Source organism: Rhineura floridana, chromosome 7 (assembly GCF_030035675.1).
Source record: "Rhineura floridana isolate rRhiFlo1 chromosome 7, rRhiFlo1.hap2, whole genome shotgun sequence".
Taxonomy (NCBI): Eukaryota; Metazoa; Chordata; class Lepidosauria; order Squamata; family Rhineuridae; genus Rhineura; species Rhineura floridana.
Window position 1 is genome coordinate 12,931,473 of NC_084486.1, and position 26,234 is coordinate 12,957,706.

Below are 26,234 nucleotides of genomic sequence, written 5' to 3' on the forward strand. Positions count from 1 at the left end.
TTCCAACCTGAGCTTAGGATGGAGAGGTTCAAGGCATCAGCAGTCCTATATCCAGCTTTTCCATCAGGGTTACAGGAGGCCCCCCAAAGCCATGGTGCAGAGAGCCAGTCTCTCTGCCTGCCTCCAGTTTCCAACCTTTCTCAGACCCAACTCAAAACACAAGCCTCTCCTCGGCCCCAGGAGAGGGGGGGATGCTGTCCTGAAGAGTTTCAATGACAAAAGGATCTCCCTGGCCCATTCACCAGTTGATAGACACATTAACCCATCTGGCCAGTCTATTAGATTAACAAAAGAAACTCATCTGACCAGTGGAGCGAGTTTCTCACCCCCAGGTGCAAGTCTCCAAATCAGAGGCTGGAAGGGGACTCATAGGAATTATCTATCTCAACCCCCAAACTCACAACAATGTGAAACAGATGAAACACAATATTTTTGACACTGGTTGTTCTTGTGTTGGGTGAGGTGGATATTCTTGCATTTGGCAATTTTGAATGAATGCTTGTAGTATCTTTATGTTGTTTCACGGATATTTTATTGTGCAATTTTGTATTTCATTTTTCTTGTAAATCCCTTTCAGACTCTTTTCAGTTGTGCAAAGTGATAAATTTACTAAACTAATAAACTAAATATCACTCAACTATTTGCTTTTGTAGAAAGGTGTCCTGAAAATGTTATTCTGTCGTTCAGGAAGGCAGAAATATCTTCCACAATCATGGGAAAGGTTTAATATACTTATAGTGAAAAGTCCTCTTTGACATTATTTAGGACTGCTAGGTTTGATTTTTTTGCCTTCTTACAATAGGTTGTCCAGAAAAACATAAGTTCCTATTTGTGATAAGGTCAGGCTAACTGTAGAATGGGTATCTGTGTCTGTCGGGCATGAATTCCTTCAATGCACTCTTCATCTTGGAACAGCAGGGTGATGATTATTGTTGAGTGGTGAGGCATAACAATACTTCAAAGTGAAGTCCACTGGTATAATTAAAGCAAGCTGCAGAAATTCAACTAAAACAATTCCTGGGAGGAGAATGATTTTGATACTATGATCTTGTGTGATGAATTGCAGATCTGGTTTAAGCAGATTGATGTGTTTTACAATCACATGCATGGCATCCTCACCCATAACATGCGAGGCCTATCTAATTATGCCTCTAGGGGAATAGGACAGCACAGGAATTCACGCTCTTCAGATCATGCCTGCTGCTCCTCTATAACAGCTAAGGGCATGTGCGAAAAGATAGTTTGATGGTACAGTTGTCACTTTTTTTAGTGACCTTGCTCTTTTGCCTTTTCATACAGCCAAGCCCTTTCTAGCACTTATCCCCATGTTGAGAAAAGCTTTCACTAGCTAAATTTTATTTCAGCAGCTGCTGAAAGGCAGAGGGTCATTTTTGTTCAAATTGTAATTCTATTGGGTGCCCTGGATGAATTACACAAATGGTGCACACATATCACCTAGCCAGATCTGGCACTGGCCAAGGACCCCAGTGGCTCAGAAGGGCCCCTCACAGAGTGACCCAACTTTGCTGCCACTTACGGCCCCCTTTGCCAGCCCTCAGACCACCATTTTAGCAGTAGGTAGATGGTGATTCTGCTTTTGAATGGGAGCCAAACTCAGATCCCCTTTGCAGTGAATACCCACCATTTTAATTTACCCAAAATGTAATGCCTGCCTCACAGATCTGTGAAATTTATTGATTTCATAGATCTATAGTTTAGGCAGAACTGTAAATCTATAGGCTACTGCCTTGCATTTTGGATAAATTATGATGGCGGGTGCCACTGGGTATTGGAGGCGAGCTTGGTTTCCATTCAAAAGTGGCCACTCAAATGCATAGCCTGGAAAAGTTACTTTTTTGAACTACAACTGCCATCAGCCCCAGCCAGCATGGCAACTGGATTGGGCTGATGGGAGTTGTAGTTCAAAAAAGTAACTTTTCCAAATTCTGCTAAAATGCAGGCTGGGATCCTGGCTAGGAGAATGGTATGTGTTGCTGCCACTGCTGCATCGGATGGATGTGAGAATTGGGGGGGGGGTGCTGGGGCCATTAGTGGCACTGTGCTACTGGACAGAGTTAGTAAGTTTTATTTGTTGGCTCAGGATTTGGGGTCCATTCTCAGGGCCTCAGTTTGGCAAGTTTAAATTTCAGGGCTGTCAGCAAATCTCATATAACTGCATTTGAACCTTGCGCCTAGGAATTTTCCAGGAATATTATTTTAAGTGCTTGCAATTACTGCACCACAACCCTCTCCATCACCTTCCCTAAAAAGGGGGTATTTGTGACCAGGAGGTAGTTGATGCAAACCAATGGGTCCAGGGTGGGTTTTTTCAGGAGTAGTCGGATCACTGCCACTTTCAAGGTGGCTAGAACCATTCCTTCCCACAACGACAGGTTGACCACACCCTGGATCCACTTGGTCAAACTCCCTTGGCAAGCTTGAATAAGCCAAGAAGGGCAAGGGTCAAGGGGACACATTGTTGGCCACATCATCAGAAGCACTTTGCCTACGTCAGCAGGTTGCATCATCTGAAACCATTCCCAAGAAGTTGCAGCAGACGTTGCACTGGACACATCATTGGGGACTACAGCAGATGTGGATGGGGCATCAAGACTGCTACGGAGGTGAGCAAAGTGCCTCAAAGTGCACTTGCAAACCCTCGAAGTGCCTTGCAAACAATTCACAGTGGGCCTCTGAAGTGTCTAAGACTCCATTTCCTGGAGTTGATATCAACAGACCCCTGACAATATGGAAAAGTTCCACTGGATGGCTACTTGAGGATGCAATGGAGTCAGAGAAGTGGGCCTTCTTCACCACCCTCACCACCACACAGTAGGCACAGTTATGATGTTTTACTCATGCCCGATAAGCCTCATAGCACTTCTTTCACAACTTGTGCTCTAGCTGTCATCCAGCCTGTTTCATTGCCCTTAGATCACTGGTGTACCAAGGTGCAAACTGGGCTGCACAGTGCCGGAGAGGGTGCTCGGGGACAACTGTGTCAAGAGCCCGACGTGCCTCAATGTTCCACAACTTGACAAGGGCTTCAACAGGGTCACCTGCTCTATCTACTGGGAACTCCCCCAGGGCATTCAGGAATCCAGTGGATTCCATTAGTCTCCGGGGTGGACCATCTTAATCTGTCCACCACCCCTTCAGGCAAGGATTGGAGCTATAAGTCTAAACTTCACCAGGAAGTGGTCTGACCATGACAATGGGGTGACATTCACGCCCCCATCTCCAGACTACCCCTTCCTCCATCTGGAGCAAAAACCAAGTTGATGGTATGCCGTGCCCTGTGCGTCAGGCCGGTGACAACTTGAGACAGCCCCATGGTCATCATGGAGGCCATGAAATCCTGAGCCAGAACACTAGTAGCAGCCTCAGCATGGACATTGAAATCATCCAGGAATATCGTTCTGGGCTCCTCCAATACCACACTGAGATGGCCTCCGCCACCTAAGTCAGAGAAGCTGCCAGGCAGCAGGGTGGACAGTACACCAGTAGCAACCCTAGTTTCCTGTCTTCTCGGCCCAACACCAGGTGCAGGCCCTCACAGCCAGCTCCAAGACAGAGTGGTTTCCTGGTGACAGAGATGGAAGTTCTGTAGACCACAGCAACTCCTCCCCCCTGTCCCTGCAGCCTGTGCTGGTGTTGCACCGAGTGTCTAGGTGGGCAAAGCTGAGTCAGATCAACTCCTTCCATCACACCCACCCGGGTCTCAGTAATGCAGTCAGTCTGTAAGCACCTTGAAAACAATGTAGAGATTACTAGAAGCCAACATGGATTTATCAAGAATGAATGCTACCAGACTAATCTTATCTCGTTATTTGATTGGCTAATCTCCTTAGTAGACTGTGGGAATGCTGTGGACATAATATATCTCGACTTCAGCAAAGTTTTGGGAAAGTGCCCCATGATATTCACATTTGCAAGCTAGGTAAATGTAGGCTGGATGGAACAACTATCAGGTAGATCCAGAGTTGGCTACTCAAAGTGTAGTACTCAAAGAGTGCTTATTAAGTGTTCCTTCTCAAACTGGGGGGCAGTAACGAGTGGGGTACCGAAGGGCTCGGTCCTGGGCCCAGTGCTCTTCAACATTTTTGTTAATGACTTGGATGAGGAGGTGCTTATCAAATTTGCAGATGATACAGAATTGGGAGGGATAGCTAATTCTTTGGAAGACAGAAACAAAATTCAAAGTGATCTTGATAGGCTGGAGCATTGGGCTGAAAACAACAGAAAGAAATTTAATAGGGATAAGTGCAAAGTTCATCACCTAGGAAAAAGAAACCAAATGCACAGTTACAAGATCGGGGATACTTGGCTCAGCAATACTACATGTGAGAAGGATCTTGGGATTGTTGTTGATAACAAGATGAACATGAGCCAACAGTGTGATGTGGCTGCAAAAAAGGCAAATGCTATTTTAGGCTGCATTAACAGAAGTATAATTTCCAAATCATGTGAAGTATTGGTTCCCCTCTATTCGGCACTGGTTAGTCCTCATCTTGAGTACTGCATCCAGTTCTGGACATCACACTTTTGGAAGGATGCAGACAAACTAGAATGGGTTCACAGGAGGGCAGTGAGGATGGTCAAGGGACTGGAAACAAAGCCCTATCAGGAGAGACTGAAAGAACTGGGCATGTTTAGCCTTGAGAAGAGAAGACTGAGGGGAGATATGACAGCATTTGTCAAGTACTTGAAAGGTTGCCACAGAGAGGAGGGCCAGGATCTCTTCTTGATCATCCCAGAGTGCAGGACATGGAATGATGGGCTCAACTTGCAGGAAGCCCAATTTCAAGTGAACACCAGGAAAAACTTCCTAATTGTTAGAGCAGTATGACAATGGAATCAATTACCTAGGGAGGTGGTGAGCTCTCTAACATTGGAGGCGTTCAAGAGGCAACTGGACAGCCACCTGTTGGGTGTGCTTTAATTTGGATTCCTGCATTGAGCAGGGAGTTGGTCTCGATGATTCTATGATTTTGTAGCTACATAACAAGACAGACATAAACATTAATAAGACAGTTCCAGTTTTGGGAAAATGGCGGGGTATAAATAATAATAATAATAATAGTAATAATAATAATAATAATAATAATTAACAACAACCCCCAAAAATCCTCTTCTTTGATCATGACTTGGCTGAAAAGAGTTAGCAGGTAACAGAGTTTATGAAGATTGCGTTATTTTCTGAAAAGGTAAATTTGGCTTTCCCTAAGCAGACCCATTAAGGCATTGTGTTGTTAAATACCTTTGTTTCTTAAACACCAGAGTGCTGGAGTGATTACCTTCTGTTTTCCTTCCTGTAATTAAATGCTAAGTGTGGATACAAGTATGGGTACAGACTTTTAATATACAAATTTAAGCAGCTCACCCCCCAAAAAATGACAAATTCTATTTTTCTGGGCTTTTGGGAGTCCATAGCCTCTCTGGGCCCCCTTACCAGCCCATGCTGCTTTCTGGCGAGACAGTCAGACCTGACAATCGCTCTGGCCACGAAAAGAAAAGCACAGAAAGAAGTCCAACCAGTTACCAAAGTCTTCCCAAGGCTCAATCTATGATCAGCACTGTGGGCCGACAGTGGACTGAACCAGCTCATAAAAGGGATGTGATACAACTCTCTTTCTTCCATTTCTATTTCACAGTCATACAGAGGGCTCAGTCCTATCCTACCCAGGTCCAACCAACCTAGACTGGACAATGAACACAATACAAATACCTGGAAGTGAGTGTGGACTGCTTGTTGATTCAAGGTTAGGGATGCAATAAGCCTATGGATCAGCCGGGAGCCTATAGACAGGCTTCAACCAAAACCCCAAATAGAGATTTAAAAGGTCTCTTACCTTAAATGTGGCACCAGGGTTTGGGAGGAAGCGATCTGCGGTCCTCACTGGTCAGTCACCAGGCATTTGCATCCCACTTCTAAAACCAAAATTGTTATGGAAAAGAGGCACACGTAATGATTTTAAAACAAGCTAGACAGAGACATCTTTATTGCTGAAACCAAATACAAGCATGCACAGGGAGCAAACACTGTTCCAAGTGACTCTGCCAAACTGCGAGGTCACTGAGATTATATAGTCTTGAAATTTGACAGCATAAGCACAGAAACATGTTTATCAGTTTGAACAGGATTTCTTGCAGTTACCGCAGTTTTTAACAGTTACATATCTTGGAAGTTTGCTCAGTCCCTCTTCCCACCTGACTTTCTGCCACGTACACATTTTGCTGAACTAAAGTTAAGGGCCTGAGTGGGCCTGCCCCCTCAAAACCCTCTTTGTCAATGAAATTATCCCCCCCACTCTAAGTAAGATATATAAAATCATTCTGAATCTGAGTGAACCAATCAATTATCAATCTGGATTGCCTGGGCAGGGAAATAGCAACAGATGTCTGGAAATGGCTGTGGTTAAAAGTCCCAAATCACACAGTGTCAGTCTTAAAAAAAAGGTTTTATAAGCTAATATTTCATTGGTATTTGACTCCAGCACGGCTCAATTGAATTAATATTAATACCAATGGTTTATGTTGGAGATGTAAAGCCAGTAAAGAAGATACCTTTCACATCTTCTGGTCATGTGTAAAGCTTCAAACATTCTGGCTTGATATTGGAAAAGAAATAAAGAATATCCTGGTTATTGTTTGCCAATGCATCCACTTGTTATTTTGTTTGGATATCTTGAAAATATGGTATTACCTATTGATTTTGAAATGGTTTTGTATCTCCTAAGTGCTGCTCAGATAACAATTGCAAATAATTGGAAAATATCTTATTCTCTAATGGTTGAGGAATGCTTAAAAAGTGTGGGACTTCGTATCTGTGGTAAACCTAACCAACATGATTCGGGTAAGAGAGTGCCGCCAACCCTATGATAACTTTATTGAAAAATTGTCTTTTTTCATTATATATTGGTCGGGGAAAATTCAAAGCAACATCTGTCCCTACACTCTTAAAAGAGTGTGTATATCTGATTTATATATCAGATATACGTTTAATTCTTAAGTTCAAGTTTAATTTTTGATTGTTTGTAACTTGATATTCAACTGATGTAGTACTATATTCTTATTAAAAAAATGAATTATTGTCTCTACTCACAGTAATGGCACAACGCACCCAGTCTTGATGAGGCTGAATGGGCCAGACACAAATGGTACTGTTCTTGTACAAATCAAACTGCAATATGAACAATAAAGCAAGATGATCCTGCCTGTGCTTTGTTACAGAGCAGTGCTTGCTTTTGGCATGAAGTATAGACATTCAGTACTTAATCCTAGCAGTCAGGCTTCCAACACAGTAGCATTGCCATGCCTTGTAATCCTGGCAGTGCAGGTTGTGCCACAAAGCCAGTCGCTTCCTGCTTCTTCTTCTGTGATATGTCTTTGTGTATGTTTTGTAGCATACAGTTGCCAACTGCAGCTGTGCTGCTTCCCCACTCTCCAAACCTGGCAAAAGGAAGCATGCATGGGAATGAAGCAGGAAGCCCCATGCTTGTATGAGGTGATGGCAAACTTGTGGGTTTGTCAGCTGTTTGACAGGGGCATGCAACAGAGAACCTAATGGATAGAGCCTTGGCAGAACTTAGCAGGGTATGGGTAGAATCTGTCTGAATCTGCTAAATCTGGAGTCTGTCCGATTATTTGTTAACCAGCAAAACATGATTCTCCTGATTGAACCAGTAAAATATTGGCTGGCCTGGCTGACAACTCTGGATGAAAATAGGGTTTCCAAGTCTGGGGGGTAGATGGGGTGATACACAGAGATTGACAAGGGCATTCATTATGCAGCCCATATAGGGATGGAGGGAGGGATGGAGGCCTTAATTTGGTCTGTGTTAATTTTACATGTGACCAGTTGAAGGTCTGTTCCATCCCACTGTCAAGTGCAGGTGTGGATTTGACAGATGGGAAAAACAAGATGCTAAACTGTTACAAAAAGGAGTCTTTCACACCATATGATCAGTTCTAAATACTGTAGCAGGTAGTTCCACAAGTTCCTCCAGGATTCCACTGGTGCAGGGACATTCATACAAGGTATTTCTGACGTTCTTGGTTTTAATGAAAGTAGGGATTTGCTTAACTCAAAATTCCTCCTCCTTTTCATCAACCACATCTACACAGGTTCCACACCGGATTGCCAGGATGTCTGTGTTTTCAGCCACTCTCCTGCTCTCTTCTATACCCCCCTACCCCTTTATGACAGACAGTCCTGGGCTCAGAAAGAAAATAAATATCTGGTCCTCTTGACAGTACTGCTAAGTTTTTTTAAAAATTAAAATAATTATAATAAGTGTCTGTTCTTATGGCTAATGAGAGTTAACTCTCTTGCCTAAGCCCATATCAAATATTCAGATACTTTAAATAAATGAAAATAAATGTTAAAGGCCCAGTCCAGCTCAGTCTATTCTTAGGGCAGTTTACCACCACAAATCTCTTCTCTCTCCCATCCTGACAATAAAAAGTTCCGGTTTGGCCCATGAAGAAACCAAACTCTCCCCCACACCAGGATGCCAGCCAAACATTCTAAAGAGGCAGTTTGCCACCAAGAATCTCCTCCCCCGCTGAAGAAACCAGATTCTGCACACACACCCTTGTGATGCCAGCCAAACATTTTGGGGCACAGTTTGCCACAAAGAATCTCCCCTTTCCCCCCACCCTGACAAGAAAAAGTCCAGTCTGGCCCATGCTTCCCATCCCCCATTAGTATCAAACATGCACAAAAAAGGCAGGAGCACAGCCTTTGAGGACTGGATGCATCCCCCTGAAATTACTAGTTGCAAGATCAAAGTTTGAGAATTTTCAGCTCAACACTGGTATTTTTTTTTAATCTGACAACATTTGATAGAAAATATACAGTGATACACAGTCATTGTAAAGCATTTAACAGCTGACAGTTCAAGATACTTCACATCTGAAGCCTGCCAAAATCAAGAAGTGCCAAGTCTAAAACCAGGACCAGCGCCAGGCATGACTGGGCCTTTGGATTCCAGCCTGCCTTGGACCCACAGCGCCATAGCTCAATACCTCCCACACAGGCAGCGCAGGGCTAATAAGCCGGCCCATGTGCCCCATCTACCTCTTGTGTCATGCGAATGACATGCACACATAGCATGCATGCCTGCCATCACCCAATATGTCTTCACCCAAGCCCCTTAAGGAAGCCCCCACTGCCATCTTGGTGATGGCAGGCATGCCCGCACTGCGCACATGGCATTCACACTGATGAGATAGGTGAGGCATGCATCCGGGCTTATTGAAGCCCATGCTGTCTGTACTGGGAGGGCAGTACCTGGGAACTTCTTCTCCACGATCTGCAGCAGGGTCTGATTGTATGACCCAATGCTGCTGCAGATCGTGGAACAGGAGTGCCATCCCTGGCCGTCCTCTGGCGCCGGCCCTGTCTAAAACACCCAACTTTCAAGACTGAAATTTCACATTCAAATTGTGAATTTGACTATGAAACATCCCCTTCAGAATTTACTTGGTGAAATTGGAACATTTGGCCAATTTCCAACATTTGCAAATACTTGCTTCATGGAAGTTTTAGCAAGACTGTCATATGTATGAGCAGGCCAGACTTCTCAGAGCCACCACAGACCTCTGAGTACAGCTATGAAGGAATCTTGAGGAAGTTGAAAAAACGCTTTAGCAATTGGCTAATAGCATTTCTGCCTGAAACAGCTAATTAGAACTGGGCTTGCAGAGTAAGAGAAAGGGAACCCATGGGTTCTAACCTGACTTTCTCCTCATATTGATTTTTCAAGTGAGTATAAAACCTAAAGGTAAAGGCAAAGGTGTCCCCGCACTTATAGTGCGAGTCGTTTCCGACTCTTAGGGTGACGTCTTGCGACGTTTACTAGGCAGACCGTATATATGGGGTGGGATTGCCAGTTCCTTCCCCGGCCTTTCTTTTACCCCCCAGCGTATGCTGGGTACTCATTTTACCGACCACGGAGGGATGGAAGGCTGAGTGGACCTTGACCCCTTTTATCAGAGATTCGACTTCCTCCTTTCGTTGGAATTGAACTCCGGCCGTGAGTAGAGCTTCGGCTGCATTACCGCCGCTTACCACTCTGCGCCACGGAGGATCCTTATATAAAATCTACATTATTATAAACTTCAGCAAAATTTAGCTAATTTCTCTTCAGTATTCTCTCATGCATTAACATTATTCACCCAATTACATGAGTGGCTTGAAGTTATTTTTTAGTTTGAAAGGTACAAATGCTAATTGATGATCAATTAGGCTGAACAGACTGCTATTCAGTTCCCTGGACGGTGTCCTGGGGTTAGGCCATACCTTTAAAGCAGGAGTGAAGAACCTCAGGCTTGAGGGCTACATGCAGCCCCTAGGCCTCTCTATCCGGCCCTTAGAACTCTCCCCACACTCCCTCACTGGCCCTGCTTCTCACCCCAAGTGGTTTTGCCTGGCTGGAATGCATCCCTGAATTCTGATAATGTTTCTTGCTCGTCTGGAAGGAGGATAGAGGTGTGTGTGTAGAAACTAGTCTACTGCACAAAGCTAGTATTTCTATTCATTGGTCTGCCCATTTTTGCTTCTGGCCCTGCACACCACTGAGCTGTGATCCCTGGACGTTTTCATAAAAGGGAATGCAGCCCTCAGATTGAAAAAGATTTCCCACCCCAATGCTACCTGGCCCTTTTTGATTTAAAGATGGCAGGGGTTGAACCTGGGACCTTCAGCATGGAAATTGTGCACCCTGCCACTGAGGTACAGTCTCTGTTACATTGTTTCTCCTGCTATGAATAAGCTAATTTATAGCAGGTAAATAAGATTGCAAGGCCTGCTCTTGCAGAGTGATCCCAAAGCATTTAGTAGTTTTGTCAACAGGGAGAAGTTTGGCAGGGGCAGCTTCTCCTCTTGCTGAGCAGCTTGTAGAGGCCTGGAAGCCGTTTTTAGAAATCAGGCACTGAAAACCCCTATAGAGAAATCATGTTTGTTCCAAGAGGCGTTAAAGGAAGAAGGAAAATATTTGGGAGCAGCAATTGCTTTATCTGTCTGTAATCATGTTTAATAAAAAAAAAAAAAAAGCTGCCCTGCTTGTAGTAAAGATGTCTTCTTGTTGCTGGGAAGCTGTTCTCTCCCCACAAAGGGATTCTTTTGTCTAAGATGGTTATAAAAACAGTGACAGGTGTGATTTTTGTAGCTTTTAAGCTCCTCCCCCGATTCTTAGAAAAGGTTTGAGCAAAACCAAAAAAGGGAATTCTTTCAGCATTTGGGTAACAAAACACACACACCAGCAGTGTGTTAGTCGCTGAGAGCGCCAGCTAAGCAAGAGATCTTAGAACAGGGCCCTCTTTGTTTATTTATCCCTTCTCCCTCAGGCAATGTATGGATTTGTTTTTTTGTTTCTAATCTCCCCCTCTTCCTCTTCTCCTCCTTCTCCTGTTGCAAGGAATCTTGTGTGGCTGGGAGGTTTGCAGCTCCTGCAAACAGAGAAGGTTAAATGAAATGCTCTAGTATGCAAACAACTCGTTCTCAAAGAGAACACGTGCACTTTTTAAAAAATAATTTGCTGAGGGGGGAGAGGAGTGCTATGTAAATCCCAGCTTTTCAAATTCTTGGTAATAAGGTTCTGGGTAGAATCAAAGGAAGTAGAATCAATGGAGAGACCACTGACTTCAGGGTCTTTTACACAGGCACTCTGTTGGTGACAGTTGACTTCCTCTCCCCACCGCACCCCACCCCTGCTTGCGGCTGTCCAAATGGGCCCTCTGAATTTTTCAGAGTCAGTAGAAGCTCTAATGCAGAGGAAGGGGAACTTTTTCAACCCCGGGGGTCACGTGCCCTCATAGTCAACATTCCAGGGACTACTTGCCAATGGTGGATGAGGCAGTGGACTCTTTATCTTTATATAATAGGCTCCAGCCCAGATGCAGAAAATGTCTGCTGTTTCTACATGAATCTCTCTCCATGCAGGCAAGCAAGAGGCATTCTTACAGTTCAAGGACACATTTCAGCCAGCAAAAGAACTGGAGAAGGATGTGGAGCAGAGCCAGTGAGGGGTGTGGCCTGGGTAGGATAAGTGGCCCCAGGAGAGTCCTAAGGCCAGATAGAGAAGACGAGAGGGCCACCTTTGGCCCCTGGGCCTGACATTCCCCAACCCTGCTCTAGTGTTTTTTACTGCACTGTGAACAAAATGGCAGCTTCCACTTGTGGCAAACGATTTAATCAGGACCGGTTCTAAAGGGCGGCCAGGTGGGGCACTGGCCCAAGGGCCCCTGGAGCTACAGGAGGCCCTCTGCTCTCCTTCCATGATTCGCACGCGTTGCTGCCATCAACAAAGATGGCGGCAGAGGCTTCAGCCCCTTAGGGAAACCTCGGCTGCCATCTTGATTGATGGCAAACCTGCGCGCACCGCAAAAAACAACGGAAAGGTAGGTGAAGCGTGGGGCTATTGGGGGGATGGCAGGGGGCGTGGAAGGGGGCACGGAAGCTCCTGTCTTGCGGTCCATGGATGCTTAAGTTCCGTGGATCGCGGAGGGGGAGCGGAGGGGCCCACGGCAGGCTGGTACCCAAGGGCCCCGGATTTAATGAATTAATTACATTTATATACTGCTTAATCATTTGCATTTCTAAGCAGTGTATATAAAAAGCCATACATACAAGCAGTAGAACAATAAAATCATCAGAAAACCACATTATATGTCCATTTTACACACACACAAACTTATTGTCTGAGACAGAGCCTGTATTACAAAACAAAACAAAATGTTGACATACTCAACACAACATTTACACAAAAATTATATTTTAAGCCTTGGTTGTAAACTAAGGAGTTCAGTAATGTTTCTGTTGTTATCTGCTCCAGCAAAATAATGTAGTGGGGCTATTGTGTGTAAAGCATCACTTCTTTGCCTACCTCCTTAACTCTAACCAAATTTGTTGGTTTCATCATTTTAGTAGTTTCCCAAGCTCCACTAAATGATTCCTCAAGTGATACCATTAATAGAAGGCGGTATGTGTGTTTGTGATGATTTCTAGCAAACACTACAATGGGATACAATGGGAAAGCATATCCTAGTACATTTTCATCCACCCTTTGTGTTCATACACAACCTGGCCAGATGGGACAAGCAGACTCTCAATTTTGCTTGCCTTTTAGGAATCTTTGACATCATGGCTATGTGAATCAACCTTCAGGACCAAATTAGGTTTGATGTTATTCATGACCAGACCTTGCATGCCTGAATTTTTACCCAATAAATGGTCAGCACAGGGACCCTGATCTGGATCAAAACCATGCTGTGGGGGGAAGAGAGGCTTCAACCCTTTGTCCCCGCGGTGGTCCCAGTCTGAATTACACTGGAGTTGTGCCTGTAGTTTGTTTGGGGGGGGGGAAATACAAGGTCTAAATATATGAGGTTTCATGTAGCAATTACTGTATCAGTGAGGGTGGAGGGAAGCTAGAAATATGTCCTCTTTCTTGCTGTGCTCTGCATTACAGATTGTACTAACTAGAAGCGTCTGTTAGATGCTTACTACTGACTGTCTGTATATTCTGGGTACTGTACATAATTTATGCAGATGATCATCCATGTGAAGAAGCCCATGCCACATCCTTGTTTATTCATTGTTCATGAGATTTTTAATGCAGATGGGGTTTATAATTGTTTTTAACAGTTGGATAATTACTTTTTTATTTGAGAAAGGAAGACTTCGGTATCATTAAACTCCCTGAGAATCTTCCCTCAAGATACTGCATAGCTGTCATCCAAAAACTGGATACTTGGTTGTATCCAAAAATCAAGATCATGGCCAGTGTAAGCAGTTAATGAGTGAGAAGATATTTGGGCATGTTTTTTTCCATAAATACTGTTATTGTCTCTTTCCCCAAAAGGAAGTCTAAGAGAAAGGCATAGATGTAGAAGAAGCAGGTTCCTGTTCCAGGTGCCTTGAAAAGATTCAAACAAGTTAGGTTGGCCTGCTGGTACAATTCATGGTAGAGGTCATTAGATATATGTGTGTGTTCCCAGAGCAAGGAACAACATTAAAATACAAAAAAGTAATATAAACAAAAATTAATATAAAATCAACTTTATGCTAACAACACAAGTACATCAGCCAAGAAAGGGGCATCAATTTAGCCAAATAAATACAGCTTGGTACTGAAAATTCCATTAGTGTTGGTGCTGATCACACCTGAGAGGGAAGGACATTCCAGAAGCAAGGTGCCACCCTTGAGAAGGCCCTTATTATTATTATTATTTATTGAGTTTATTAGTAGCCCATCTGGCTGGCTGTCCAGCCACTCTGGGCAACGTACAAAATAGGCATACAATACCTAGACATTAAAAATCTAAAAACAATGAAGATAAAATCTAGTCAACCCCAAAAGCCTGCCTGAAGAGCCAGGTCTTCAAGGCTTGGCGGAAACTCATCTTGTGAAGTTGCCACATGTCATAACTCAGAGAACCGTTGTACTGTAACAAGGGCATCACCTGGTGACCTCCAAGTCCAGTTGGGTAGATAAGGGAGCAGACAGTCTGTTACCTATCTGGGTCCCAAGCCATCTATGGTGTTGTCTACTGACCTGGGAGTCTTCTATGCATCAAGAAGAATTGGGGGCCATGTGTGCATTGACTGAAACATTTGATGCAGATGGTACATGTACCCTGCCACATCCCTGGTGGCACAGACTCTGGGACTCAAGGGATGGAGCTTTAGAGGGGTGGTGCCTCAAAGGTCAGAGGGTAGAGACAGGTGGGTCAGGGAGCAGAGCCTGGCTCTGCTTGGTGGTTCAGAGTGGAATTTGATGAATGTTGGAGTAGAATGAACAGTAAAACAACTCATCAAGCCAAACAGAAAATACTCTGTCCTCATAATTCTTTAAAATGTACAGCTGTACATTTATAATTCTGTGAAATGTACCCTGGAGATCCCGAGAGGAGATTGAAACCCTGAAGCATCAAGTCAAATCCTGAATCCTGGCAACCTTAGGCACATGTGTATGTATGTACACAATTATTTGTATTCCTTGAGATACAGCACACACTACAACTAGTTGTCTTTATCTGAACTAGCATTACAGCTGTTAGCCCATCAGTAGGAAATATGTTTCCATCAGACTTATTCTTTCTAAGCCTTTTTATTTCCTTATTAGTAATTTGTAACTTGACTGGAATGTTTTTGGCCACTCCTGTTTTTGTTGCTGCTTCCAAAACAAAAATCCAGATCCTGAAATACCAAATAGTAATAGATTCAAAAATAAGAAAATGAACTTTTTCTTAGTAAGCAAACTGTTTCTTTACTATTCATATAGTACCGCTGTACTGGCTGCTCAAGTTTTGTGAAGTACAAATTGTCCTGCCTCAGAATATGTTTTGCTTTCTTCAGTACTATCTCCAAATTCCCAACAGATCCATTGGTGATGTTAGCAAAGCATCTCCTTCCTGGTCCAGTAGAAATGTCCTTGCCAAAATCTTTATTCTGAATTTTAAAGAAGAACTCAATCATGTACATCAATTACAGAAGATACAGGATGAAAGTCCTGCATGGGGAAAGGATATTGTTTTCTGATACCTGAATGTACAAATGCATATTTGCTAGGGTTATTGCTATTATGTCATGCATTTTAGATCAGATTGCCCATTTATGGCTTGCTGAAAAATGCTCTGGACTACAGCTGACCTGAAACAACATGCAATAGTGTGTTTTCTTCCATCAGTGCCAAAAGACATCTTGCATTTTTGGCAATTTTCAACACTTCTGAACATATTTGCAAAGTTTTTATGCTTTTCTTCTCAGTACCATTTTTCTTTTTGCCTTTGTTGTCAGTATTTACAAGCCATTTTTCAGAGCTGTGCCCTCACAAAGCCGCATATATAAAAGGAAGGATACAAAGATTCATTAGAGTTATCAGAAAGATGTACATTACTATAAGAATATGCTGTAAATCAAATAAGACATTTACACTATTGTGGAAAGCCAACATTGAAGCGGTAAGTTTTCCATGCTTGCTTGAAGGCTTGTACCATAGGGGTTAAGCGTAATTCAATCAGAATGAAGTTCTATTATGTGGAGCCACAACTGAATAGGCCCTGTCTTTTGATCAACCTGATCTTATTGGTAGGCACATAAGCAGGGCCTCCAAAGCAGATCATAGCGTGCAGTAGGGATGGAAAAATTTGTCAGTTTCAGTTCCCTTGGTTTCTCATTTTTCCAATCTTAAATTCAGTTCTCCACATTTCTGCAGCAATTTGTGATTTTTTAAATAAAGGAAATCCTCATAAAAATTCTCCAGCATTTTAGTGCACATTTCTCCTAAAAACATTTTTGTATGCAGGTTTGAGTAATGTACACATTTTTTTCAAGCAATTTCTTGGCATATAATGCATATAATGCATGTTTGCATGTGACCCATTCAGTCACCCATTCAGCTTTAGTAAGCCAGGATGGACAAGGATCCAATAAGCAGGTGACTGGGTACATCACTGCAAGCATCTTGTTCACATCATCAGGCTGCATTAACTGGAATTGATCCCATAACACTGGGGTTGACATTGCATTGGACACCTCAGTTGGAAGTGTCACAAGTTGCTACTCCCACTGCAATGTGATAGGCCTGATCATGAGCCTGAACACGTGCTCAGTTGGCTCCAGAGCTAGATCTACACCACTTACGCTCTAGCCCTCATCCAGTTTGTTTAATCAATCTCAGCTCCTCAGTACACCAAAGAGCAAAGTGGGCTCCATGGCACTGTAGAGGGCCCTAAGGAGTAATTGTGTCAATGGCCCTACAAGTCTTACTATTCCATAATGAGACTAGGGCCTCAATCACCTGCTCTATCCAGTGGAAGATCCCCCAGTTAGGAATCTATCAGATTCCATCCGTCTTCAAGGGCACACCATCCTAACTGGTTCCCCACTCCTGCAGGGGAGAATTGTCACTGTAAGACCAAATCTCATCAGGAAGTGGCCTGACCATGTCAATATATTCCATCTGTTTTCAAACCACCCACCCACTCCACATGGAGCAAATACTAGATAGAGCATATGCCCTGCTCTCTGTGTTGGACTGATGACCATTTGAAACAGGTCCATTGTTGCCATTGAGGCCATGAACTTCCAAGTTGGACCTGAGGCGGCATGGATGTTGAAGTCATCCAAAACCACCATTCTAGATTCCTCCAACACTACGACAGAGACAACCTCAGCCAGCTCACATGGGAGGCTAACTTCATACTGAAGATGCTGCTTTTACCAGTGTAATAGATTTTTAAGGTCCACAGTTCTTGCTCAATGGTAATTCCAATCTGCTTTTTTCCATTCACACAAGTAGGATGCACTTGTTCCGGCTTCAAGGCTGAAGCTGGGAGAGCACCTCAGCGTGCAATTGACAAGAAACAATGAAACTAACTAGACCTCCCTCCCCTTCTTGGCAATAAAGGCATCCCAGGGAAAAGGCTGGGGGAGAAAGGGGGCTTAGATACTCTGGAAACAGAGCCCATTGCTTGCAAACAATAAACTCACTTGATCAAAATAATAACATGGAGACTGGGACGAAGGTGGTGGTGGTTGTTTTTTAAAGTGGCTTTCGCTTTGAGTGATGTAGACTTTTAATTCCCACCCCCGACTTTCTCTCTCCACATCCCCTTTCTTGTCTGGGGCTTTCTTTGAAAACGGGAGAGAGTGGCGGAAGTTGCTCTTCAGCCCAGAGGATATGAAATGAACAAAGGGAAGAGGAGGGAGTGGGCATGGGGGAGGAACGATTGACACATCCACCTAAAAGCATCAGAACAAAGCATCTGCAAGCCCTAGAGATATGAAGTGGAGATTTTTTTCTTCCTTTTTCAGATTATATCAGAATTGGGTTAATGTGGATTTAAAGGGGAAAACTGTGTGATAGCTTCTAATGCCTGCAACGTCATGTGAACAATGCAAATTAAAAGAGGATGCAAGTAGCACCAGATACACAGTAAATCGTTGTGTTCATAATCCTTCTGTAAGTGAGGCTGTTGAACAGCAGGGTGGGCGGTACACCAACAGCATCCCTAATATGTCTCTTTGTTCCAACACTAGGTGCAGACCCTCCTGTCCCGTTGAGGGGAACTGCCGTCTTGTGCCATTCTCATTAAATACAGTGCTCTGACTTTTTGTTCAACCCACTCTATGGACCTCTTTGGCTCCTTTCTCTTGGCCAGCTGTCTGTGATTTAAAATTAAACCTTGCCAAATAGTATCCTACTAACTTAGGATTGTTTTGGAGTCATACTCAGTTTGCATGGCTTATCCTACCCACAGTGTATGAGCTTTTGTAGTTTAGTAGCCTTTTAGTTGCAGTTGGTGAGGTAGCAAGACAAGAGGTATGAACAGAGAAAGCAAGAGAGAGTTGAAATGAATTCATGTCAAAATAGTTTCCTCTGTCAATTTTCTTGACATTCACTGAATATTTGCAGGGTAATTGAAGAATATTTACTGAATATTTGATAACAGTATTTGACATCCAGTAATTGATATATTTGATAGTTGACAGATGGCACTGGATAGTTTTTGATAGCTGAAATGTAATCATATATTGTATTTGATACCTGGCAATGCAATGACATTAGCTATCTGAGAGTGTTTAATGGATGATTTGCAAAATCAAGGAGATCATGCCACATCATCTATAACATTTGAATCATTAGGTAAAACAGTAAAATGGGAGTCTCAAAATGTGAATGGCAGAATTGGACATTTAGATGAATTTCAAGTACTGGAAATATTCATTTCAGCTCTAAATAGGAGACAGCAAAGGTTGAGGCTTGGTAGGAGAGGTAGGTTGACCACTCAAAAAGGAGGTTTTAGCAGACATCTTTTGTTTCTGTTGCTTCAACAATGATGACTCTGCTGAGATGAAGAGAAAATCCTAGATTCCATGAAAAGTTCTACACATGAGGAATTTCAGACAAATAAAAAGGTTGAATTACTAAAGAAGAGGATGCATATAATTTTGATGGGCCGCCAGGGCTTGCTGGTCTGAGGCAGGTACCTGGCCCCTGAAGTAGGCTTACAATCCACACCAGAAGGCAACATCCAGGCAATGAGGAGACCTGATTTGGACATTGCCTGGAGACTCCACCTGTGGGAGAAGAAGGGTGAGGTACTCTCCCTCAGATGCCTGATGGTAGAGAAAGAGTCCAGCTGTTGGGGCTTAGGCAAAAGGGAGTGAAAGAAGTGAGGGAGGATATAAAAGGCCTCAGAGAGAGGGAAGGAGTGGGGACAGGGGTTTTTTTGACTTAATTCTGCCAATGGTTTTGAGGCAGAATACCCTGGTTTATGTTGGAGAAGAACATCCCCTTGGACATTGAAGCAGCTCTGAGAAGGGAAGGCCTGCTCCAACACAAGACTGGAAGGAACCAAGGTAACATCTCTGTAATAAGGCTAGACCTACAGTGACATTCATGGGAGCCTATGCCTTCATTCTGACCATCTTGCCAGGTGGGCTCCATGGAAGGAATGGAACAGGGCCCTTATGATGTGTCCCTTCCCCAGTGGTACATGTCAATAATAAACACATAACACAGGGTTGAGAAAGTCAGATGTGGTCCTCCAGGTCTCTTTATCTCACTCTTGAGGCTCTCCCTAGGCCATACCACTAACTAGCCCTACTTCGTACCCTCTTTGAATGCTTTTGCCTGGATCAAATGTGTCCTTGAATGCTGGTAAATGCCTCTTGTTTGCCTGGATGGATAGAGAGGGGTGTGTAAAGAAGTGTGTGCAGAAACTAGACTACTATACAAAAGTAAAATTTATATTTCTTACTCTGCTTTTGTCTCTGGCCCTGCCTGCCACTGGCATGTGGACCCTGGAATGTTACCCAAAAGGGAATATGGCCCTTAGCCTGAAAAAGGTTCCCAGCTCTGACATAACATAGTGAGAAAATACCCTGCTCCTCATTTTGCAGCAATACAGAGATGTCAGCTCAGAGGCTGAGAACTTCTGCTTGGTGACAGTGCCGGCCCTTCTTGGGTTGCTCTTACCTATAGAGCTAAAAGAAGGTCAAGCAAGGTAAGCCACAAGTTTTCTACTTAAGTTTAAAATTAAGCAATCTTCAACACACGTTCAGTGAAAACAGCAGGCCTGTCTTCAGACTAGTTTAAGGGAAAGGGAGGAAAGGAAGCAGAGACACTTCTGAAATGAGAAGCAGTTAACTGGAATAGTCATGTTGTTGATGGTTTGGCTAGTGGTCTGCATGTCTGTAACAATCTGTACTTCTTGCCCTGAGCTTTATTGCAGGCTTAGTTAACCTTTACTGGCCATATATCACACATTTTAGGAGACCTACTGACAGTGGGGGAGGTAAATAACTCACTCAGTATTTGGTCACTTAGAACTGTGTAGATGCAACAGATGCATCTTGAAACACACAACTAGTAGTTGTAGCATTGCAGAATTCCTATTTTTTGTGTGGTTTTCTTGCAGAGGCCATTTCCCCCCCCCTATTTCTTCCAAATAACTCTGACCGAAAGGACTTTAGCCTACAACAGGTTATGCCACATGTCTGGTTCTGGTGATGTAGGGCTTTATTCAAAAGCCCTGAGAGTCAGGCAACAGCTTTTTCTTCACTAAGACTTCAGTCTTAACCTTACTGTCCTGGGAATAAGCCCCACTGAATTCAATAGGGCTTACTTTTGAGTAGTGATGCAGATTCTGGCTGCCATTCCTTCTGAGGAGGGGAGCCACATAGGCAATAGTGAATAGAGTTGCTGTAGCAGCCTGAACATGTGCAAAGATGCAGATCTCACAAGAATGCATAGAGGGGTGTAGCTAGTATGGGGACAAAGTATTACAGCGGCATAGAATAATTGGATAAGACTGTTGTTATGGCTATGATGAATGTAGGGGTATTTCTGTCTGTACCCAACTGCCATTTAGTTGAGTTGTGTACTTTGCTCCAGTGAAGCACTTTGCTGAATAAATAACCTTCAATGGAATGTCTTCCCTGGATATTTTTTCTTAATATAATGCTATTTGCTATTTAATTTATTTTTTTGTACAATGTACTGCTGTACTGCTTTATTGATGTATTGCTTTATTTATTTTATTGCCTTGTTGATGTATTTTTATATTTGTGTTTACTTTTTCTGTAAGCTGCCTTGAGGGCCTTTTGGCCGAAAGGCGGGGTATAAATAAACATTAACATAACATTAACATAACATTAAAACAGGCTTTGGCTTCATTATTGAGTCTCCTCCAAAAACAACCTACCGTAGTCGTAAATTCCACAACAGTAGACATGGTTAGGGTTGAGCTATATGCTATGAAGCTGGTCAGAGAGGGAATTGCAGATTTTCCAGCCAGCAGGCAGAAACCTCTGAGTTGAACTCTTCTGCTCGGGGAGTCAGGTGATCAGGAGGTGATCAGGAGGTGATCAGGAGGTGATCAGGAGGTGATCAGGAGGTGATCAGGAGGTGATCAGGAGGTGATCAGGAGGTGATCAGGAGGTGTTAGAACTAAGCCATAGGCAGTAGTCCAAGATGAGCTAGGAACTGCACCATGATTAGAGTTGCGGGACAGAGCTAGAAGTCAGAATTGGAGAGCGTCAGGATCTAAAGCAGCCTTTCCCAACCAGTGTGCCTCCAGATGTTGTTGGACCACAACTCCCATCAGCCTCAGCCATTCTCAATGCTGGCTGAGGCTGATGGGAGTTGTGGTCCAACAACATCTGGAGGCACAGTGGTTGGGAAAGGCTGATCTAAAGGCTTTCCAACCTGTCAGTTTCATTGCCCGTTCTTTCTCTCCACTTCCCTGTTAACCTTTCAATGACCTGTACAGGCTGTTCCAAGGCTCCAATTCAAATAAATGATTTCAAAAAGAAACAAATGAATTAGGCGTTGAAAATCCATTGGCAACACATTGATTTAGGCTTCCACTGGTTTTACAGGCAACCCCACACACACATTTGTTTCATTTTCTTTTCATTTCTGCACACCTCTAATGTTCACCAGGTGCCATTTTTACCAGGTGAAGTCTATGTACTTGCACAAACCTTTGGTGTAATTCACTTTAGTTCTGTTTATTTTTGTGGTTTAATGAGCAATGTGTTCTATGTGGGGCTGCCCTTGAAGATGTCTTGGAAACTTGAACTTGTCCAAAATTCAGTGACCAGATTACTGGCAGGGGTTCCTTTTAGAACTCATAACCCCTGTTCTAAAAACAGTTGCATTGGTTGCCAGTTTGTTTCCAGGCCCAATTCAAGGTGCTCATGTTAGTGTTTAAAGCCCTAAATTACCTAAATATCAGGCCCTAAATATCTCAAACCATCGCCTTCCCCACAGACACTGTCTGATGTTAAGAGCAACAAAGGGGGGGTTCTTGATACTTCTGCCACCCTCAGAGGTTTGTGGGATGGTGGCCCAGGAGAAAGCTTTCTCTGTGGCAGCCCCTAAGTTGTGCAATTCTATACCTACACAGGTGCATCTGGCACCTTGCTATATAGTATTTGGCAAATGCTAAGACATACCTCTCTATTCAGGCCTTTAGCTCCTGAGATGTATGTTTTCAGAACTTGCCCTATTCGTGTGATTGAAATTCTTTTTAATATTGTATTTTAGACTTTGTAACCTGCCCTGGGACCTATTGGTGAAGGGTAGGCAATCAGTATAAATATTAATTTTAGAAACATCTTCCTTAAATGAAGCATCCAAGAAATGTTGAGGGAAACAAAAAGCTCCAATAAGTCTAGTGGATTTTTTGGGAAGTGGGAAGATGGTCCCTGAGATATATAAAAAAAATGAATGAAAGTTTTCTTTAAATAAACCTGTGCTGCAGGTGTGACCTGTTCCTCATGAGCATTGTTGTCTAGGGACAGATGGATCAGCCTCTTTCCATTTTGTGTCACCTTTCACATGAGCTCAATCATAGATCTGTCCTGTCTTGTTTTTATGCAATTTCTTTTTTTTAAAAAAGTGTGTAAACTAAACACATTTTGTATGCGTTCTTCCCTTAAAATGCACGTTTTTGTATGCTTTCCAGTTCATTTTCCCCGTAAAATATGCGTTTTTGTGAACTGCTACTGCATGAGAAGTGCATAATCCAATTGACAGCTGCATTCTGATCTGCATAAAAATCCAGGACTGGTGTGTTAGATTGGTTTCCTCAAAATGTGGACAAAACACATTTCTTCTCCATCTGTATGTTTGTCCTGTACAGAGTGATGCTAGTGAAGAAATGTCTTTCACTACGCAATGAATGAAACTGACAATAAGGTCTGGGACCAGAGTTGCCACCATATCTTGCCTGTAGCAAAATTTTAAGGTAAAGCTGGAAGTTGTGGAATTACAAGGGGAAAGGATTAATGAAACTTCTCAGAGGGGTTCCACATATCCTTAACTCTTGTAATGTTCTTAGGAAGTGCTACTACTATAATGTCTCTTGTTTATTCTGTTGCAAGTTGTTCCTGGACAATGTATTCATGTTAACTTTTCGACCTCCATTCTTGCCAAGAAACTGTTACAGGAGGCAGTTAGCATTAGCACAGCTAGCCACTTAGCAAGCATTCTTGTATACTATAATGAATGTTAACATTTGCAGGTTGTAGATCTCAAGCGTAATGTCCCAGTTTAGGGTACTGCCTGGCTAGATGGATGCAATTTGACAATGATGCAAGAACTGCTTCACAACATAGGCCATGAATAAATGAGGGGCACCATTGACCCTTGCCTAATCCGATCCGAAGATACGATGCATCACATTTTGTGACAGCTGCACCAAATTAGATGTGACAGGGACAGATCCATTTCTTTAATTTTGGGTATGATCCACGGAGGAAGGACCATGGCTCAGTGATAGAGCAATTCCACCCCTGGCATCTCTAGGTAGGGGGTGGGAAGACCCCTATCTGAAACCCCAGAGATCCACTACTGGCCAGTATAGACAGCTTGGTCTGACTCTTTATAAGTCAGTTTCCTGTGTTCCATTTACTAAGTGATGGTGGGGATCTGATTTCAAGAACGAATGAGATGAGCAGTGCTGCCATCTGTTTTGTGGTTGTTTTAGAAACCAACTGCAGGGCAAACGGGATGTGTGTGTGTGTGTGTGTGATATTAGGATCAGAATCATGGTGCACAGTGAGAATTTTTTCTAACCCTTTCCTCCTGCTGAAGATCACCCCACAAAACGATTTTGTTTTGTTTTTGTTTTTGTTTTGCTGCTTCTTTTGGGGGGGGGTTTGTTTTAAGGTTGGGTGCCTGCCTGAGTGGTGGAAGCCTACATCGGCGTGGAGGACACGGAGAGTGGTCTATGAGAGGAGGAGGTTGATCTAATATCTGACCTCAATAAGAAGAAGGAGCCACTTGGCAGCAGGATAGAACTGCAGCCAGCTAGACGGCCTTAACTGGGGGTAGGGAGGCCTGCCCGGGCGACTGGCGCGGAGGGGGTTATGTGCAAGGTGGAGAGGGCTATGGTAGGGAGGGTGGGGGGCCACGATATTAAGAGGCTAGTGTGATGATCCTGTATTAGTGTAAATAGGGTAAGTGCTGTTTGAATAGAAGATACATGGTAAGTGGAGTGAAAGAGGAGGGGGAGTGAGTAGAATGCTGGATGATTGGCTGAGTGTTTAAAATGGCTGAGCGTATAAAAGGAAGAGTGACAGTGGAATCTGGGGGGATGTGATGTGATGAAAGTGAGTGGGTTGTTTTGGTGGGTTTTAGAGAGTTGTTTGCCAGGAGAGCGTGGAGAAGGAGGGGGGTGGAGTTTGAATTAGTATTAGATAAAACCATATGCTTATGTGCCTTATGAAGAAATCTTGTTATCTTTGTTATCTTTGTTATATTTAATAAAAACTATATTTGGTTTACCGAAGGCCTGATCCTTGGCTGGGGTTTCTCAGACCAGAAGGGAGGGTAAGGTAATGACCAAGGCTGAAGGGAAACTGTAACAAATGGTGGCAGCGGTGAAGAGAATAACAATACAAGTGTTCAGAGTCTCTGGGAATACTGGTATTAGGACGTGACTGGTGGTTGCCTAGCAGGGGGATCTGTTGAGATCTGTGCTAGAGCGGGGAGAGAAACCATTAAAAAGGACAGTCCGGACTGGTGGAGTCCCTGGTGGTGCCTAGTGACAGGCAGTAGCCACGAGCAGGTAGGAACTGACAGGGACAGCCAGGGAAGGGCGTCACAGCTAGGCGGCAGACGCTGGAAAGGTGTAGGTGGCAGGCCATGCCAATTTAGGGGAACGAGGGATAGATGCATTATATCCATCCCCTGTTCTGGGCCTGCTCACAGCCAGAAGAAAGCTGGGGGATGTACAACTCCATCCGACCTTCGACTGCTGCTGTGTAATGCCAGGTCTGTGGTTCAGAAGACATCACTCATCCACGATATGATTGTGGATGAGAATGCAGACCTGTTGTGCATCACGGAAACTTGGGGCCATGTGTCCGGCCGGGTTCCAGTACGCACAGCAGCCGAGGGTTGGTAGGCGGGGAGGGGGTGTGGCAATTATCTATCGGGAGTCTTTGATTTTTACCAGACCTCCTCTCCACGAGACCACGTTTGTTGACTGCATGTACTGGAGGTTGGGCCCAAAGGGCAGTTTAGGAATTCTGCTTGTGTACCGCCCACCCAGCTGCACAGCAGACTCCCTGACCGAGGTGCTTGAGGTTGTCGCGGATGTGCGGGCTCTGTCCCCTAACCTAGTGGTTTTGGGTGATTGTAAACTGAACGCTGAGGCAGCTCTCACAGGAGCTCCTCGGGATTTCTTGGAAACCATGACTTCCTGGGAACTGCACCTTAGTAATACGGGGCCCACCCATGTAGCCGGTCATGCTCTTGACCTTGTATTTGTCTCGGGAGGGGATGGAAATGCTCTGAAAATAGGGGCTGTTGTTGTTAACCCCGTGTCATGGTCAGATCACTATCTGGTAAATATAGATCTCTCATTGCCGCACACCCTCCGCAGGGGACAGGGACCTATTAGAATGGTCCATCCTAGGCACCTGATGGAGCCTAAGGGATTCCTGAATGCACTGGGGAATTTGGAGTTGTCTGAAGGTCGCCCGGTCGAAACCCTGGTGATGGAGTGGAATAGGGAGATCACCGGGGCAATTGACCGGGTGGCTCTGAAACATCCTCTCCCCCTGAATAGAACTCAGACTGCGCCCTGGTATACTCCACGGTTGCAGGGTCTGAGACAGGAGGTGAGACGACTAGAGCACCGGTGGCGGAAATCGCACTCTGAAGAAGATCGAACACTGGTTAGAGCAGCAATTGCAGCCTACCAAG